The sequence below is a fragment of the Otolemur garnettii genome, unplaced genomic scaffold (genome assembly GCF_000181295.1).
Source record: "Otolemur garnettii isolate 467f Iridium unplaced genomic scaffold, OtoGar3 scaffold00228, whole genome shotgun sequence".
Taxonomy (NCBI): domain Eukaryota; kingdom Metazoa; phylum Chordata; class Mammalia; order Primates; family Galagidae; genus Otolemur; species Otolemur garnettii.
Genome location: NW_003852623.1, coordinates 1,707,298 through 1,725,596, shown reverse-complemented (window position 1 = coordinate 1,725,596; position 18,299 = coordinate 1,707,298). Strand labels below are relative to the sequence as shown.

The following is an 18,299-nucleotide window of genomic DNA, read 5'->3' as shown; positions in this document are numbered from 1 at the left end:
GAAGCCTTTGGGACTTGAGTTGAGATAACCTGGAAGCCTTTGGGGCTTGAGTTCAGATGACCCGGAAGCCTTTGGGACTTGAGTAGAGATGACCTGGAAGCATTTGGGGCTTGAGTAGAGATGACCCAGAAGCCTTTGGGGCTTGAGTTGACTTGGAAGCCTTTGGGACTTGGGTTGTGATATGCTTACCCAGCACCATGCTCTTGGGAATGACCTCTTGATTTTCCTTTTTGGGATCTTTTCATCTCCCTACTCACTCTCCAGCTGCTCCAGTGTACCCCACTGCTCTGTGTATATTCTGTGTATATTCATTAATGCATTGTAGAGCAAGTGACATAAGTGAGGCCCTGAGGCTGCACCCTGGGAGTCCATGAGACTTTTCTACTGGGATTGCTGAGCTAGAAGGATGTAGACCTGGAGTTGCTGGCAATACTCTCTCTCATTACAAGGAGAGATAGGCCCCCAGTGAAGTCACCCCAGAGACAAGCAGAGCTAAGAGATGCGGAGAGATGGAGCTTAGGTCTCATGCTCAGGGCACGTGGATTCTGTTGCCCTAGACTTTAGTCCTATCAGGAGGAGCAGCCTTCCACACTTCCTCGCTGTGGGGCCTTTGAATGGGATGTTCTGTCACTTTCAGTGGAAAGAATGCTAATGGAGTCCCCTGACACTGTCTCTCAGGGGAGGTGGCAGGACCTGTGGCTAATTGTTTTTTCCTACTTTCATGAGAGCAGTGGGAGGCACTGATGAGGTGCTCATAAATGCCCATCAATTCATTGATCATGAATTCAATGGAAGATTGGAGAGTTATTGGGAATTTTGATCTGTTACTGAAAAATCCTTGCATATTAGGGAAATAATTCTTTTTTTGAGTGTTCAAGGAAGTTTGCAATAACTTTTCTTTGGGATTCTTCCCACCTTACTTCATTTTCCTCTGAGGGCAAGTGTAATCCACATGGATTCACCCTGGAGAAAGTCATGTTTTATTTTTGGTACTGTTTGTTCTAATAATTGACTAAGAAGTCTTACCACTTAACCATGAAAATCTGATCTTTCAGAATGCAGAGTGGACTGCCCCATGTGTGTCTCTACAAGCCTTCACGGGCTCCTCCCGGCTCGCAAAAAGTGCTCACAGCCACAGAGCATGGGTTTGGGGAAGTACCCTGATGTCATGGTCAGTTTCATGAACTCACTGGGCTGGGTTTCAGGCCCTCCTTATTCATCAAACACTCATCTAGGTTTTGCTGCAATGTGACTAAATTCTGTCATCTGTTGACTTTAAGTAAAGTTTTCCTAGATAATCTGGGTGGCTCAATTCAATCAGCCATAAGGACTTAGGAGCAGAGCCTGTGGCTTTCTTGGGATGGCAATGCCAGTTTCTGCCTCAGAGAGTCCTAGCCTGCCAGGAAGGAGGCCTACCCCACAGATCTTAGACTTCTACCCAGGCCTCATATTTGCACAGTCTGTATCCTGACAATATGTGTGTGTCACTTAATATACATCCCGGCGAGAATGGCCCACTTCACAAAGTCCCAAAGCTGTAGATGCTGGCACAGATGTGGAGAGATGGGAACACTTCTACACCATTGGTGGGACTGCAAACTAGTGCAGCCTCTTTGGAAAGAAGTATGGAGAATTCTCAGAGAGCTAACAGTTGACCTTCCATTTGATCCCATTCCTAGGCATCTACTCAAAAGATAAAAAATCATTTTACCTTAAGGACAGTTGTACTAGAATGTTTATTGTACCTCAATTTACAATCGCGAAGATTTGGATCAACTGAAGTGCCCCTCAATGCATGAATGGATTAACAAATGTGGTGTATGTAGACTGTGGAATACTGTTCAGCCATAAAAAGGATGGAGACTTCACATCTTTTCTATTAACCTGGATGGAGTTGAAGAACATTTCCCTTAGTAAAGTATCACAAGAATGGAAAAGCAAGTATCCAATGTACTTAATACTAATATAAAACCAATAGACGAATGACTACATGCCCACAGGAGAGAAAAAAGCAATTAAATTCAAGCAAGGGCAGGAAGGAGGAGGAGGGAGGGGAAAGAGGAGGGAGCCGGTGGGGGGGGGGACTGGTAAGCTCTCACCTAATGGGTATAATGTAAGGGTAAAGGCCCACTCCCTGGGTGAAGGGCTCAACTACAACTTGGACTTTACCTAACAAATGAAACAGTATAATCTAATCATTCGTAACCCCATATTAATAAAAAAAACAGTACCCTCCTGGTTTTGTTCCTCTGGACGAATAGTGCCATAGACAACTGAGAAATCATTCCTAGCCCCCCCTAAATCATAGGCAGAAAGGATATGCAGGTTTATGTGTGAGGGGAAGAGATCCACCTTCTCCACAGTTCCAAAGGCCCTCTGCCATGTCAAAGACTTATAACTCTGGTGGAATTTGGGAGATGTCTCTAACAGGAGTCACAGTTCTCCAAAACCTGCCCCTGCTGACCTCCTCAGCCTAGTTTCCTGCCTCCCCCACTGTCTTCCGTATCACAGTCCAGCATTGCCTGTGCACCTGTGCCTCTCAAGTTTCTTGAAAATGTTTGGGGAGCAAGGAAGGCACCCTAGAGATTTCTGGGTGGCCTACAAGATGCCTCATTCTCCCACCCCCAACCCTCCACAGACAGTGAAGAGAAGCCGTGGACCCGTCGGGGTTCTTGCAGACCCGGCTCGCTCCTCCCACCAGCACACCCAGCCTGAGACCATCGGGGTGGGGGTTCATCACACCGTTGATCCCCATAATGTCCTTCGAGACTCCCAGGCCACTGTGCATCCTGAGCACCCTCATCCCCATGGGGCTTCCCTGCCCCTCTTCTACCCTTTCTGTACTCTTGAAGCCCTTCCTCAATGCCCCTTAAAACTCCAGGCCACTCATCAGCAAGGTCCCTGCCTCCCCACCCTGCCCTGCATGACCTTTGCCTTCCTGTTCTGCGGAAGCCTGGCTCTCCCCCAGGGACACATTCGCCCTGCAGCCCACCCGGGTAGTGGCTGTTTTCTACCCTCACTCCCCCCTCTGCTAAGCCCAGAGGGGGCTTTCTTGCCTCCTCCTTGCTGTTTTCAGACCGTGCATTCCCTAATGTTGGATCTCAGGTTCTCTGTCCATACCGCCCACCAGTCCTGGGTAAACTCATGTGCTAACCCCCACCTCGATTCTTGGAGATTCCAGCTCCTGGCCCCTGTCACTGTCTCCAACACCTCTGTCGTAATTCTCAGAATTCTAGTATCCACTTGGAGACTTGTCCCATGTCCTGGTCTCCCTGTTCTTTGACAGTCTGTCTTCCAGCGTCTTCACACCACCGCGGCCTCTCACCAGGTGATCACATCACTGACCTTTCTATCACCAAAAGCTACAGTGTCATCATAATCTCAGGCTCAAGTCCTCCACGGTTCTGCCCCCTGCTGGCTCGCACCATCTAGAACAGCAGTTCTCAACCTGTGGGTCGTGACCCCTTTTTAACAATGAAAGTACATTGCGGCATTAGGAAGGTTGAGAACCACTGATCCAGAACCTGGGATCCAACAGATCTGTGACGTCACTTGGACACTGCGCCTTCAGCCTGGACCTTACCCGTCCTGACCCCTTTGCCCTGCGTAGAGCCTGCTAGTCACCCTCTGGACACGCCCTCTGCCCAGCTTCTCTTTCCTGGCCCTGCCTTGTGTTGCTCCTCCCTCCATAGCCAAGCCCTCGGATAAGTGCTTTTTCTTTATTTTCTCTGTGCGTGTATCACTGCTACACATTTTACTTACTTATTTTTGTCTACTCCATTTTCCCTGTCTAATGCAAGCATGGCGAGGGCGGGGACTTTCATCTCTGCCTTTCATTTGGAGTCCGGAGCATCTAGAACAGTGCCTGGTGTGTAGGACATGCGTTTGTGGGATGAAATAATTAAAGAAAGGCCACAAATGCTGATAGACAGTATTTGATTCAGACCCACGGCCTCTCATGTCTGAGCCTTCACTTCCCCAGTTTCTGTATCATCCTCACTCCACGTGGTCTCCGCACCCCACAGCCCTGGGCACGAGAGGTAGAGGATCAGGCAAAGGACCATCCCATGCCACAGACTCCCAAGTCAGGAGCTGGGCTGGTTGTGGAGCCCTTGCCCTCGGTGGGTCACGCCCTGCCTGCCGGGGACACAGGTCCCAGCACAGGAAGCGGAGCAGACAGCTTTTTCCTTTGGCTGTGCAGGTCTGTTTTGAACTCCACAGTCTGGTATTTGAGCTTTTCTGGCTGGTGAAATCAAATGCTTCAAATAGAACTGTGCTTAGTCAAATTAATTTCATTTTATTGCCGTGCTGTGCTGTGATTTATCTGTCCTCAGTGCAGTAAGCCTTAAGGAAGGTGGTTGTCGAGCTATTTAGTGTGTGTCGGCTTTACTCTGGTCTGGGAATTCTTTGAGGGGACCTGTGATTGCTGCTGTGTCACCTGGCCGGCTGACCAGGAGCTGGAGCAGGGATGGTGCAGCCCACTCCACCCCCCACCACTGGCCGCTGTGTCTCTTCTCCAAGCAGCAGACAGAGCGACCTTCAACTCCTGAAATAGCCCCCTCCATGGGGCTCATCATCCTGCTTCCTCCCGACCTCCCACCTCTGCTCTATGTGCCTGCCCCAAGCTGCCCATTCCAGCCACCCTGGTGTCCTTGTTGTGCTTGGAACAAGCAAGCCCAGTCTGCCCAGTGGCTCTGCTGCCTGAGTCCTATGAGAGAAGGCTTTACCCTTCTCTGCTGAGACGGCAGCCTTCCCTGCCCTGGGTCCTCTCTGACCAGCCTGTCTGAAGAAGCACACCAGGCTTTTCTCTCCCTTATGCCATTTTCTTCCTCCCGGTCCTCCTGACACGTTTGCCTTTGTGTTTTATTTGTCTGTCTACCCTCGAATGGGCCCTGAGGCCTGGAGGGAGGGAGCTTGTCTGTTTCCATCACGTCTGTGTTCCAAGCGCCCACAGTGGTGCTGGAGACTGTGTAAGTACCTAGTCCTGGCTCTCTACTCTGAGTTGGTCCTGTGGGGTGACTAGAATCCCTGAAAGACAAGTGAAAGGGACCAGCATGACAAGAGAAGAGATAGAGAGACGTCAGTGTTCAAGAGATCTTAGCTCTTGTTCTCACAAGATAACCTCTTCCTACAAGCCCCTGAAACTGGATAAATCCAGGCCTGGTCCTCTGAGTTCTAGCCCCCCTGCCCCCCACACTGAGGCATGGTGGGGGCGGCGGTGGTTGGCAAGGTGAAAGAGAATTTGGAGCCCCCCACCCACCCCCCAGGCGACCACCCACTACCTGCTGTGCTCTTTCTGCCAGCCGTCCTCAAACCTGAGTATGAAACCTCCCCAGACCAACCCGTATTATGGTTTCCAATAATCAAGGAAAGACAGTCAAAATCAGAAACATTTGGAAGCCAAAAACCTGATCTGGCCCAGGAAAGTCTATGCTTATGAAAAATTTCAAAGGGCCAAACGTACAAATGGTCTATGTTTTAGATTCCCTCCCTCTCATTTGTCATGTCTGGGAACGTTTTCGTAACTCTGAACACAAAAGCTGCGGAGTTCAGCTTTCTTCCTGCACGCACCTACTTGCTGGCAGGTTTCAGAGCATTCCCCAGGCTCAGGGGTCATGAGCAGAGATCTGTGTGGTCAGAGGGCTTCCTGAACAGTGCCAAGTTCTTTTCAAAGCCGATGAGTTTATAGAGGTCATTATAGTTTAGAGTTTAAAATAAAGGTTTCGAAAAGGCTCGTGTGTTTCACTAAAAAGACAAAATACCTATACGGATGGGCTATTTTTATATGAGTCTGCTTGAAAATACACATTTGTTACGAATTTCAATCTGTCAAAGGGAGAGAAATGAATATGATTTTTTTTCTAGTGCTTACCCCCAGGCAGGCACTCTGGGCCAGCTGCTCTCAGCACACACTTTTTTTTTTTTTGTACATAATTTGTTAGACTTATTCCCAAGTACAGCAGAGCCTCCATAGCTGACCACCTGCCTACATTGACCACCTCCTTAAGTTGACCTAATTTTCATAGACCGGACATGCACCACATGTACTCCATGGAAGTTCCCTATGCTGACCACCTCTGCATACCAACCAGTTTGTGACAGTCCCCTGGGTGGTCAGCTTACAGAGCCTCTACTGTATTTTATTTGTTTAAAAGTTATTTTTAATTATTATGGGTACATAATAGTTGTCCATCTTTATAGGGTACATGTGATGTTTTGATACAGGTATACAATGTGAATTAATCAAATCAGAGTAAATGAGATTTTGGCTAACAGGGATGTTCTGATTATGCCAATCTCTGGGCTCTTTTTTGTTTGCCTTTCTTCTTTTCCATTTTGCAGTGGTGACTATGAGGTGATACATTTTAAACATCCATCTTTGACTGGAAAGGTCACAGTGACATGGAGGGGGATCATGAAAATGGAAAGAAACCAATGTGAAACCTGGCTTCGTGGGTTAAGACGAGGGTAACTCATTGAAGCAGCAGAGAGGCGTTGCGAAGGGTTTATTTCTCTTCCCGGCAACTCAGAACAAATTGCACAAATTCTAGGAATTATATCCCTTGGTAACAAACACTGAAGTCACTTTTTAAAATGTCACCAAATGGCTCTGTTGACTCTGTTTTGTAACAACTTGTAAACAGATGGCACTTTGAAGCATACGACGAAACTTGGAAAACAAAACCACTTAGACATTTTTGTCTGGTTTGCTAAGATAATGTGATGAAGCCCCAAATGAGAGAATCTTGGCGTGTACTGGTAGAGAAAGGCTACACGCCACTCAGTACATGTCCTCCGATTTCTCGCAGTCAAAGAGTTGATTCTTCACCGGTCAACTCTGACCGAGTTGGGTTTCATCAAGGTTTAGGCATTTACTGAATATAATAAGGTATGAGGTACGTCAGAAGAGAAATCCACTTCCTGAATGTCTGTTATGAACTAGACACTTTTTATGGTCTATAAAAAATTTATATATCTCATTTCATTATAAAGAAACTCTATGAGTAGCTCTTATTGCCCACATCTTAAATATAAAGAGATCAAAGTCTTGAGATATTCCATATGTCTAGACGGCATTCAGACCTTGATTTGACACCAAAATCCATGTCCTTCCTGTTTTGCCTAATTCAGGTGGAATTCCATCCCTACCCACCTTGTTGTTGTTGCAATTTTTGGCTGGGGCTGGGTTTGAACCCGCCACCTCCGGCATATGGGGCCAGCACCCTACTCCTTGAGCCACAGGCACCGCCCCATCCTTTACCATCTTTTAAGAATGGAAAATCAAGCACCCTATGTACTTAATGCTATGTTGAAACCAGTGGATCAACAACGACAGGCCCACATGAGAGAAAAACACTATTAAATCCAAGAAGTGGGGTCAGCAAGTTCTCACCTAACGGTACAACGTAAGCACATATGGCACAACCCCTGGGTGAAGGTCTCAACCCACAACTCGGACTTTGCCTCCAAATGCAGACAATGCAATCTAATTGTATGTGCCCTCATATCAATCTGAAATTAGAAAAGTTCTCCTGTTCTCCATAACTGTCAAATATTAGAAGGGGTGCAGGTAGTAAATGTTTATGTAACAGGGTCTTATTGACATATCAAAGCCCATGTTTATTGTTTTCAGAAACAGGAATTTCTGGCCTGTCTTGACAAGTATGCTGAGTTGCCTCATGCAGAGCTCATCTCAATTCACGGCCCCCTTGCTTTTTTCTGTATTAAAGATTGGAAAGCAGAATCCACAGAATTCTAGACTCCCTTGCAGCTAGGGGTAGCCACAGTACAAATGCAGCACGGCCAATAAGATGCACACGGAAAGTTCTAGAAGGGGCTTCCATTATGAAATAGAAAGGCCAAGTCTGCAGGGCAAGTGCTTTGCTTTCCTGCATGAAACGTGGGCTGAACACCTGGAGGTACAGCAGACACGTTGCTCCCTAACAATGAAAGCCACATGCTCACACTAGTGGAACACAGAAGGACACTGGCTTCCTAATGACACCCCCAGATAGCCACCCCATCCCTAAACCACCCACCTCTAGGCTTTTTGTTATGTGAAAGAAATAACCCTCTTGCATGTTAAAGGAACAAGGTTTTTTCCATACTCACAGACAAACACAATCCCAATAGATACACATAGTAGCCAGAATTTTAAAAGGATTCCTATTTTTCTTTCTTTCTTTTTTTTTTTTAAACAGAGTCTCAACTTGTCACCCTTGGTAGAGTGCTGTGACATCACAGCTCACAGCAACCTCAAACTCTTGGGCTCAAGCGGTCTGTTTGTCTCAGTTTTTCTATTTTAAGTAGAGACAAGGTCTCACTTTTTCTCAGGTTGGTCTCAAACTCATGAGCTCAAGTGGTCTGCCCACCTCAGCCTCCCAGAGTGCTAGAATTACAGGTGTGAGCCACCACGCCCAGCCGAGATTCCTGTTTTCTAACACGATTCCATTTCCATGCTAATTTTTGTCCCAATTTGTAGTACCCTAGCATTGAATGTACAGCCATCAAATTAGATGATACGTTCATTGGTGTTCATTTTGTGGGGCACACAGAGGAACAGAGCACAGCTGTGATCCTAGTGACTGTGGCCCATCCTGACAATCTGGACGTCACTTCAGCCAAAGCGATTGGCTGTGGGAGGGGAAGGGGAATGGGATTGCTGGAATCCACATGCCCCCACCATGTTGTCTTGCATGGGTGTAGACTTGGCCTTGGGACTAGAGGAATCACTTTGTCTATCTTTTCACCTTGGAGGAGGACCACACTGAAGTCATAGCAGACAGCCATGATAACCGACCTGGTTTTAATAGACCTCCCAAAGAAGACAATTCCAGTCTCTTCCCTAAGGAGGCCATTTCAGTGTTTAAAAACTCACAGTAAATTTTTCTTTTACTTAAATAGAATGTGCAAGGATGTAAGAAATATACAAGCCCTTTATTTTATTAAGGCAGGATGGCAGAGAGGAGGGTCAGCGGGTTGTGGAGTCAGCAGTCCTGGGTTATGTTGTAATACTGCCACTTGTGACTGGTGGGCAGCCTCGTCTGTTAATGTCCCCGAGCCTCAGAGCCTTACTTGTATGTCAGCAGAGTGACACCTAGGGCTGTCATGAGGAGCTGATGGGCACAAAATTCTGGGGATATTATTCAACTATTTGCCATACAAGCAAGATCACCGTTCTCTCCCCACTGGACAAGCAACTCACGCTTTCCTCTTCCTGAAATCTTGTTAGAGCTCTAGGGAGCATCACAGAATTGTTCCATGCCTCTCTCTACCTCCGGCTCACAAACTCCAATTTCCTCATCTCATTCTCGTTGCTCTGTCTTTTCAGTCCTTGAATCCTAACTTACAAACTTGTTTCCCAAACAATTTTTAAACATATGCCTTGCAATGTGGGGAGATCGCATTTTTCTAAAGGAAGCAAAAAATAAGTATCGGTACTGGAAAAATCGCAAACTTGACCTGCACACTTTAGGAGGCCGTCCACACAAAATTCTTGTTCTAGGATAGTGGATCCATAATTAAGATTTGTACTGTGGTGACAGATTCAAAGTGGAGTGATGACACAATTATCTGAACTGGGACAGCAGTGATGTGGCTGCAATTATTTGGTGAATGGAACCACAGAGACTTCTCTGGTACAAGTTTCCTGCAGTACAGCCCTCACTCTGCACAGACCACGGCCTCAGACCCAAGTGCGGTCTGTTGCACCATTTTAAGAAAGGAAACATTTCAGACCATGAATTATTTTTAAAAGCTGTACACATGACTCTTGGCTAACAGAGCGCTGGATGGACTAATTTCTGGCAGCTCTGACTATTGGCTCCTCTCTCATATGTACAATTTCAGACTTGAAGCCACACATGAAGTAATTATGGAATTGCACAGTTTATCCCTAAAAATTTGCCATGAGGTGGTTCTTGTCTTCTCCAGCAATGCAATCCCTAGGAATTGTGATGACTTGAGTTTTTTATTTTTTAAAAAATCATTAATTAATCTTCATTCATTTAAGACCTCCTCGTTTATCTTTGATGAGGAAGAACATTGTTCCTCTTAAATCCCAGAAAACGGGATGGGAGAATGAAATAACTGCTGTAGTATAGTTTGGTTCAGAATTTTTTTTTTCTTTCTCCTTTGCACATTATTACTCATGGCATATGACACCAAGAAAGAGAAAGAAAATTCTAGAGCAGAACTCCAGGGCTGAGAGGAGCCTCGTGGATTCACTCCAGCTGTGCCGTTTACTAGCAATGAAACAGGCCCCAAAAGAAGGAGCTTCGGTGGCTGTGGAGCCTCACAGGTGAGCACCTTGACCATGGCTTTGGGCCATTGTGCTTTTCTTATGATTCAGACCTGTGCTGACTGGCACTTCCTCCTTGAGGTGGACCCTGATCAGCTGAGCTAAACAAGTATCCCTTTCCAGAGCCTGCTGGTCACTCTGTCTCATCACCCTATTTTATTTTCATCAGAGCACCCCTTGTTCCTGAAGCTACATTCTGACTTGTGTTCTGCCATTTGCCCCCTTCAAGGTGCAAGCTCCACGAAGCTTGCTGTTTTTGTCTCTGGCTCACTGTTATATCTAAAGTACTGTTTGGTACTCAGCAGGTCCACAATACATATTTGTGGATGGAATGAACCAGAGTTAAAGAAGAAGGAACTCCCCCTTTGGTAGGCACCTCTCACACCGGCCGCTCTGCTAAGTTGCTTGTGTTTGTTCCATTTGCTTAAAAGGTGACTGCTGTTCTCAGAGTCTCCAGTTAGAAAGTGGTAGGGCCAGAACTTAAAGCCAGGGATACTTTGCTTCAAATCCTGACGTTTGCCACAGCAGGAAATGATTCCCAGTGTTCTATGGCTCCTGGCCCACAACACTGTCCTTGAGTGGCAGCTCAAGTTCCCAGGACTCCCAGAATGCATCTGGCTGTCCCCCCTGGCTTCTATACATCTGGACCACAGTCTCCTTCAGAGAAATCAACCTGAATATATTAGATTCAGCACAGTAAAGACTCTCTGTTGCTGGCTTCTCTGTACAGACTTTATTGAGTAAATTTCTCATGTTATTAATATTATAGTTACTGTATTCTACTGGTTGATGAATTCCATTGAGTTGCCCAAATTTGCAATGAAAAGCCTACAAGAAAAAGGAATCTATCCATCTGCTGGTCATTGACACCTGAAGCAATCAAAGAAATTGATGACAAGAAAGTTCTGATGGTGACACCGCTTAGAAGGACACAGGTGCTGAAGGATGAAAGAAGCACCAGGCTGCCGAGAAGCCACCGATAACCCCAAAGCGATACGGGTTTTGATCACAGAGTAACCCACAGATGAGAGCCGAGGAGAGTGTCCAATCTCTTGTCCTTAGGAGATTGTCAAGAGAAGGAAGAAACATGGGGTTGTGGAAAGGGCAGAGGACTTGGGAATTGAAAGTCTGTTTTCAGGCTTCAGCCCTAGGGATGTGGCTTTGGGCAAGTTACTTCTTGCCTTTGAACTTTAGTTTCCTCATCTTATCAGTAATGTTTAACTAGAAGGCCCTGGATATGAAGGAATCCGAGCACAAAAGGGAAGGAGGCAGTGGTTTAAAACATGGAATTTCTCCTTCATGATAAAAACAGGCCATTTACTTCCAAAGCCCAGTCCTGGTATCATCACAGCTGTGTGGCTGGGGGCAAGGTGACCTCACTAGCTTAGGCTTTCTCAAATAGGAAAGAGTCAAAGCAGCACCTTATCCATGTTAACTCTCAGTCTTTCCATGAACTCTGCTGTGATGAGCTCTATTTTATCGTAAGGGAACAGAGGCACAGAGGAGTTAATAACCAGCCCAGGGTCACACAGCAGCCAAGCTGGTCTGTATCCCTGGCTACTCTGGTTTCCTCAGTGAGCATCCTGTTCCCAAATGAGCATGGGAGACACGGCTGGGCAGAGCCAGCTCGGGGCAGATGCCCAGTACTTTGAATAATTTCCTTTCGCATTCCAAGCCTGTATCTCTCTACTCACGACGCGGCGTACCATATATATCTGCCGTGTCAACACCTGCCTTAATCAGCGATTAGCCGTGAGAATGACAGCACACTTGGGCTTTGTAAAGCTGCAAGCATGTTCGTACCAGAAGGGGATGATTGTGTCACATTTGGTCTTCATCACTTTCAGCACGTTGGGGACATGAGGGTTTATTTATTAGGAAAAGGTGACAGGTTAGAGATCAGCTCAGACTAAGTATGCACAGGGCTCACTTGTTGAAGAGGTAAAGAGGCAGATCTCGTAAAGTTCTCAGCAGTCGGACCCCTGTCTCCCCAGAGCCCTTTGATGCTGGGGGTGCCCTCAGCACGTGCTGACAGTGACTGGCGTATTAGCAACCAAACCAGTCTTAGCATCACAGGAAGTCGAAGTGTGAGTCAAAATTGCCCAAAGAGAAGAGAGGTAGTCAGATGGCAGCCAGAGCTAAGGGCAATTATTCTTGGTATTTTTGGGAGCTTTCCGGGGAGTTGGGGAATACAACCTAGGCAAGCGTGTGGGGCTTTATTACTCATGTCACAACTCAGAACATGAGCGGGGTACGTAGTGTGAGGTTGGGACGAGTGTGAGATCTTGGGACGCATGTTCCCTGCAGACACCAAGCTCACGACAGGCAACCCTGAACAGGACATTCACATTCTCGGGGGAAGCGCTAGGTCTCACCAAACAAAGGCTGATGGTGGCAAGTTCCCTTCGAGTTTGTTACGTTTCCTTTATTACTTCCCACATCATTAAGCATAATTTGATTTAAAATACTTGTCAAAGCTATGTCCTTTAGAATGCATCATTTATGAAATTATGCAATCCACAGATCCATAGTTCGACCAACACAGTTTAGCTCCTTGTACTTCTATATTGCAAGACACCGTTATCCTCCCACGGCCAAGTGCAATGGTGAATGCATTTATTTCATAATAAAATAGCAAATAAATCAGCACCCTTAACCCAAACTAAGTTGGGCATAAGATTTATACCATGAAAGTGAAATCTCCATGGAACAAGATTAGCTGTAATGTTTCTTTTTCTTGTGTTAAAATCCTGCAGCATACCAACATGATGGAAACACCTTAAACTTGAATTATGGAGGTGTGGACTTGAGGACCACTTTTCCCCCTAGGGTGAGGGTACGGAGCTACTCCTGTTCCCTCCCGCCACTGTCTGTGTTGGCCTCATGGGCCTGCTGAGTCCAGATCTATAGTTACAAAGGGACATAGCTGACGAGTCAGGGCTTTTTCAGAACTGACCCTTCCCACGCCAGGCCGATCCTGATAACTTTCACTTTCACTCTTCCACAGAAGCATCTCCCAGGGGAGACGTGCTCTTGACTAAGCCCTGGCCAGCAAACACCCCCAAACATCATAGAAGAACAGAGGGAGAGAGTAACACTCACTTGAGCCAAAGGATGCCTTTCTAGGCAGAAAAAAGCCTGAAGATGTTTGCTTCAATGGAGAGAAAGGGCTGTTTACTTACATTGCTCCAAAGACCTTCCGACAGCCGGAGTCTTTGAACTCTGGTGTGCGCAGATGTGAAGCTCTTGCTCAAAATCCCCTTTCCTTTGGCAGCAAGGAGTACTCATAACTCTTTGTGGCTTCAGATTGATAAGTAATTTCCTGATTCACTCTCAAAAGCGTTCTCCCAGGCTTTAAGCAGCGGCAGAGAGGGGGCGAGAGAAGCAGGCCAGGTCCCCGGCGGGCAATGACGCTGTGGCCTACACAGACCTCCGGATTGTTTGAGCCTGAAAGAAAGATTTGTCGACTTCACAAACAAAAATAAATATCCTCCTTTATCTCTTGGCTCGCTCCCCAAATCATATCTGGGATACAGCACAATAAGTCTGCACGATATTTGTCCTAAAAGTGGAGCGTTGGAGTTGAACTCCTTCTCGTCTTCCGTGCTGGGAGAAACCAGGACACCTCTGATTGGTCTTCAAAGGCCCGTTGTTGTGATGACTTTCTTACCAGGGGCGTTGGAGGACGTTCTTAGACACCATGCAGTCCGGCCCCTCCAGCCCAGGGCTTCTGAGATTCGACCAGGCCCGCACAGCTGGCCAGTGGAAACCAAAGAGCCTCCTGACTGGAAAGCCAGGACTGTAAAGCTCTGACCACTGCAGGCAGGTGGAGGCGGGCACAGAGGTATGAGCTCTGGCTCTTGACCTTTAAGACACACGTCCCTGGACAAGGCCTTTCTTGTTTCTGAGTCTTGGTCCTCACAAATGCAAACTGGGAATCATTATTACAGCCACCCTTTGCTTGGCCACACAGCATGGCCATCACTGTGAAAGAGCTTTACTGAGGATTAACGCAATTGCAGGAGACGATGGAATTTTGCCATCAGGGCCCACTTTATATGCTCTCCTCCTTTCTATTCTCCTATTCTATTCAATGCTATTTTCTGCACTGGAAGAAACCATGGAGTGACTTTTGGAAGAAGAAGGGGAAGGCTGGTGAGGCGATGAGATACAACATGGAGGGAAATTTTGACCTTGGAAATTCAGGCCAAGGTCAGATGAAAAAGTATCTAGCATGTCTTCTGGGAACAGAAAACAAAGGCTTGGCCACTGCCTTGAATGCTTTATCTGCCGAGGGAGCACTACAGAACACAGTTGCCTCCCTGGGTGTGTAAGACCCGCCTGACTTTGCTTACTTCATTTTGTCGTGGTGAGGGTCACGGGAGGTCTTCAGCAAGACAGTGGTCTGCAACATCATATAAATTGGAAAGTGGTTGCTATGGCTTGAATGTGTGTTTTCCCCACATTCACATGTGGGAATCTTAGATCCAGTGGGATAGCAGGGAGGGGTAAGGCCTGTGGGAGGTGAGTAGGCTGTGAATGGGATTAGTGAACTTGGGAAGGGGCCTGAGGGAGCTAGCATGGCCCTTTTTGCCCTTCTGAGCTTCTGCCATGTGAAGACCCAGTTCGTCCCCTCTGGCGGATACAACATCAAGGTGCTCTCTTGGGAGCAGAGGTGGGGCCCTCTCCAGGCGCTGAACCTGCTGTCAACTTGATCTTGGGCTTCCCAGCCTCTAGAACTGTGAGAAACAAATTTCTGTTGTTTACAAATTATCCAGTCTGTGGCATTTTGTTACAGCGGTATTAACTAATGGACTGAGTGTGTTCTAGCACCCAGCACCACATCTCTCACCAGTATTGTGGGTAGGATGGTGCCACACCACTGTCCACTGCAGCCCTGGCATGGGCTCACACCGCCGTCCACTGCATCCATGGCTCATACCGTTTGGTGTTGAGGCCTCTGGGTTCTGCCTTTGATTTTTTTCTCCTCCTTTTAAGGAGCATGTTTCATCTTTCCTCCTGTCCTCCCCCTCTTGTACTTGTCTGGCCTGTGTTTGCCACTGTTAGTTTTCTTTCTTAGAAATCAAATTGTCCTTCTATTTCTCATATACCAGTAAAGATGGAAAACAAAGAAAAAATCTTTTGCTCAATAAAATAGAAAAGAACTCACTGAATGTTGACACAGAGGACACTGTCTTTGTCCTTGGAGCAGCCACAAACACACACAAATAGTCCAAGATCAGCACCTCCCACCATTGCGAAGGTTCAAGCCTCAAGTCCAACTCATATTTAATGATTCCATTTGCTTCCTTTGCTGCTTCACAAATGTGTTCCTTAAGTGTCATTTCAGTTAAGAGTTGCACTCTATCATCTGTAAGCATGATTTTCCAACTGAACTTTGTATCAGTCAGCTTGGACTTCCGTAACATAATACCATACACTGCATGGGAGAGAGAATAGAAATTATTTTCTCCCAGTTCTGAAGCTGCAAGTCTGAGATCAGGGTGCCAGCATGCTGGGATCTGGTGAGGGCTCTCTTCTAGACTTGCAGACGGCAGCCTTCTTACTGTGTCCTCATGTTGTAGGGAAAGAAAGGTGGGTCTTTCTCTTCCTCATCTTAAAAAGCCATGGTCCTGTTGGATAATAGACCCACCCGTATGAACTCATTTAACCTTGATTAAAAGGTTAAGGAAAGACTTTTCTCCTAGATAAAGTCATCTTGGAGATTAGAACTTCAATGCATGAATTTTGGGAGGACACAAGTGAGTCCTTAGCAAGCTTGGAGAAAGTGAGAAAAGAAAGCTAACCTTCATTGAGCCTTCCTTTTTTTTTTTTTTTTATTGAATCCTCATAACAACTTTGAGAGGTTGGAAGTGACTTTTCCAAGGTCACAAAGCTGGTAAGAGGCATGGTCCAAGTGTAAATGGTGACGACCAGAACCCTGCTTTTTCCATGACACATCCTGCCACCACCTCTTCTTCTCTCCTAGATTCTGAACTGAGACCCTCTACTTGTCCTTTCTTCTCGTTCTCAACTCAGTGGGCTGGAGGCAGGATGTCATGGCCTGAAGCACCATGAGAAGAAAAAGACAGACAGGGAAAGCCCCATGGCTTCCCTCAGGGTTGTCACTGAGTTCAGAAGACCCTGAGGGGAGTTTGCGTGTGGGGAATGTTCTCTTCCCTGCTTCCCTCTCAGCCTTCTTTATGTGAATAAACCCTGTGCACCGGTTCAAACTCAACATGCTTTCTTCTTGGTGTCTCTTTGACCTGCTCTCACCCTCTCTTGCTCTTTCTTGCTATATTCTCTGACACCATCCTCTACGTCTTCATGTTTTATTTTCCTTTCACAAAGCTTCATAAGTTGCTTCATCACTGCAGTAGCTACAACAGTGTTCATATAGAGAGAATTTGTACATGCTATCCGGAAGCCACACAGAATTTGCACAAGGTCTGTCTCCCTCACTGATCTGTAAGCTCCCTAAAGGCAGGGTGTTTTGCTCACTACGTATCTCCATTCATTAGCACATGAACACAGGACCCCACAGGGAGGGGAGGGAGGACTGAGGAAGGCCAAACCAGGGCAAAGAAATAGTGGAAGTCAGGCCCTGCACAATTCACCTGCAGCGTGGCTACAAACACACACCTGAGAGCATAGTCTTAAGGGGTGTCTTTATCAAGCCCCCTGTGTACTAACAAATGCATTCTTCTCTTTTCTACTTTGAATGGTGGTGGTGGGGTTTACTAGGTTCGGATAATCAAGGTGGAAGTTTTTGGAGTAAGAAGAGGCAGCTGAGGAACAGGTAGGTCTGGGGGTAAATCAGGGGCAGCACAGGCAGGCTGGCTATACTGGGACTCCTTTTCATAGCCTATCAACCTCAGTCTTTATCTAGAAAGAGATGAAGCAGGACCCTGATGGAACAGGTTGTGAAGGGGTACAGGAGCCTGTCAGGGAGAATTCCTACCAGAGAAGGACATTTTCAGTCGAAAGAACCATTTGTGCAAAGACAGGGAATGCCAGCAAGCTGCGTTTAGAGAACTACAAGGGACACAGTTTTGTTGGTGGGTTGCAGGGAGATGTGATAACAGAAATGAATGTTCCAGATGAGCATTAAGTGTGTTCATTATTATCTCTTTCTTAACATTGTTTGGAGGGCAAGTGAGAGAATGCATGTGGAATTGCTTTATAATCTGGAAAAAGTCCTATGAAAACATTTTTATTACAAATTCTTTTGGATGGAGATAACTAGAATGTTAAACAAGGAAACCATGCTGGGAAATTGAATTATTTATAAATTTACTTTATTTATAAACTGAAGAATGTGATTAATTTCCTTCTTCCAATTTCCTTTCAAAGACTAGATTATAAGTTTACAGTGTGTGTTAAATATGAGCGAGCTGGGAAACATGTTTTCAACTCAGCACATCGCTGCTCTTCTTGATAGGACAGGGACTGGGCTCCTGAAACTACATTTCCTAGAATCCCTTGCAGGCACAGAGACGTGAAAGACAGGGTAGAATTAGAGGACTTTATTCCTTGGGGACAGTTACAGAATGAGGACAGTCAACTGAGGTCTGCAGGAACTGCCAGGTGAGATCCTGGAGTCTCACACTTTGGTGTGGCTTCCGGATAGCGTGTACTTCTGGGTTTCCAACAAGTGGCTGGTTTCTCTCCAATTGGTTCCACGGTTTTCTTAAATATCTATATTTTTAATTTAGAATAATTATAGACTCAGGAAGTTATAATAACAGAAAACAACTGTTTTCCTTCAATGGTGACCTTTTTATGTCTCTACAATGTGATATAAAAACTAGGAATTGATGTCAGTACAATAGTATTAACCAGACTGTAGACCTCATCAGTTGTCTCCAGTTTTTATATAGGCTCATTTGTGTGTTGTGTAGTTCAGAACAATCTGGTCTCAGGTATGGATTCCACACAGTTCTTTCAATGGCTCCTTAAGGCTTTGACTCCCCATCTTAAAGTCCCTACCTGCAAGGAA

The 18,299-nt window shown here is 46.2% G+C and overlaps 1 protein-coding gene across 1 annotated transcript in view; it reads right to left on the bottom strand.

The window, feature by feature from the left end:
- The window catches only part of C1QTNF7 (C1q and TNF related 7), a 55,479-nt gene extending 41,476 nt beyond the window's left edge, over nt 1-14,003 (bottom strand). Inside the window, exon 1 of the mRNA XM_023508187.1 lies at nt 13,483-14,003. The gene's annotated coding sequence lies outside the window, so the exon portion shown is untranslated. The remainder of the gene's footprint in view (nt 1-13,482) is intronic.
- Nucleotides 14,004-18,299: the final 4,296 nt, after the last annotated feature.